Source organism: Numida meleagris, chromosome 1 (assembly GCF_002078875.1).
Source record: "Numida meleagris isolate 19003 breed g44 Domestic line chromosome 1, NumMel1.0, whole genome shotgun sequence".
In the NCBI taxonomy this organism is placed as follows: Eukaryota; Metazoa; Chordata; class Aves; order Galliformes; family Numididae; genus Numida; species Numida meleagris.
This window is the reverse complement of record NC_034409.1, coordinates 148463917-148466100: the sequence shown is the minus strand read 5'-3', so window position 1 is coordinate 148466100 and position 2184 is coordinate 148463917.

The window sequence follows — 2184 nt, the reverse complement described above, 5'->3', positions numbered from 1 at the left end:
GGGACCTAAAACTCACCTAGTCCAAATCCCTTTCAATGACCAAGGACATCTACAGCTAGATCAGGTTTACTTGTCTCAAAGACTCCTGCGTAGCATGAATTAGGCCCAGGTTGCTTAAAGGTGCTGAGAAAATAAGACTAAAGTATCCACTAATTTTGAAAAACAATAACATGATTTGAACAGTATGTATTTGAACATCATTACTTCTGTAAGCATTTTCTGACTTTACCTTGTAAATTAAATCAATTCCAGACAAATATATGAAAATCCAGTATAATTACTAGTTTATAGACCTTGGTAAAGAAATATTTTTTTCTGTAATACAGTATATTTTCTGCACTGTCGAACTACATTAGTCTGAATGGGATCTAACTCTTTTGGATTTATACATTTACTAGAGTAAGTGGCTTGCTTTCTAGTAAAAGGGAGTTTTGTGAATCATGAAAACGGGGAAATCTCATATCCACATAGTTCCACAGAATAGAACTATACAAGAAACAGAGATATCTAAGCTGTGAATTGATTTTATTTACATATAAAATCTTAATTCAGCACTTTCTCTGCTTGCCAGAATAACATTGCAAGTAGGATGGTGTTATGGGTTCAAGTCCTAAAAGTATTATAGTAGAGTATATAGTATAGCACTCTGACTAAACTCACTGAGAGACTTATATAGACCTTACTATGATCACTTTTGTTACATCATACAGTCACCTTATTTTTGTTGGAAGAGGACAATAATTCTTTTTATTTCACATTCAAATTTTCAATTCTTTAGATAATGGACTTTTGTGGTGTTAAAATTTATGCTATATTTATGTTTGTTTCATAAACTAAGTCATACACATAGCTTTATAAAGCTAAAATCTAATAAAAAGGAAAATGTACCACCATTGTTAAGAACAGAGTCTTAAATTACATATCAATTATGTATACATATGTATAGTACAATACTAAGTCAGAGACTCCCTATTGAGAAAACTGTAATGCATACTGAAAAAATACATATTTTGTTACTATTCATGCAGAACTAAGGAGAAGTGAAGGTTCTCTGAAGTTTTCAGTTCACTAAATTTTATGTTTCACATTTGACTCATTGGCAGTGCTTTGTCAACTCCCGTTCAAAGAACCGCCTTCAATCATCTCACACAGGAAAGTTCCTTCAGCCTAAAGGGCCTTGACATTTCACAGGGGCAATATACTAGCTGAGTTTTCCGCCAACACTGATCTCCACATCTCTTACTGAATGATTTATAGAGTTAGTGAAAACAGATTACACATTCTGGCTTAATGGGTGGACATACTTTATCCTGTTTAATATATTTGTCATGGGGATTAGAAGAGAACAGCTTTGAAATAAATAATTGGGCCTTAAGTATAAGACTTGCACTACCTAAGCATATCAAAAAAACACAAACTGACTATTCCCAGAGTACTGAATTTTTAGGAATAAAAGTTTAAGAATGTAAATTTTAACCTAATACTTGACTTAAAGTCCTTTAAATGTAAAGCCCAGTTGGGGAATTGCTGTAGCTTCTATATCTGTCCAATTCCATGCAGATAAGCCTGCGGTACTGGGACCTCACAGTAGTATAAGGAGAAGAGAATTTACTTTGTTTTCAGAATCATCCAATCTTTATAATGATCAAATAAGGCCAGTGCTTACTCAAAGTCAATTTTTCACTAAGCCTCATTTTTTTATGGTAGATCTCAATCTTAAGCATTAAACAATGTACGGGTTGCAGGGTGGGGAGGGAGGAGAAGTAAGCAACAACGACAACAAAAAAGACAAAAAAACCCAATTACCTATTTTAGCTATTTTGCAAATTTTTGTTTTAATATATTTATTACTACAAAAGCAATATTATTATTAAAAAATTTCTTTGAGTTTTACTACTATCTTGTCACACATAGTAAAGAATAGAAGAAATAAATGATGACATGTTCTTGTATGGTTTTGTTTGACGAGAGCTTCAGTAGGAATAGCTCAATCTTCTAGGTGGTGTATGTCTTTCAAAATGATTGATAAATGTCATCCTAACATGTATATATTAAACACTACAACTTGGAATGGTTTAGATATTTAGACTCTATTCTCTGTGTGTTTTAAAATTAGAAGTAATCTATCCTACAAAATATTCTCCTAGTTTCAGTGGGAAAAGAGGAAAGGCAAAATGTCAGTGG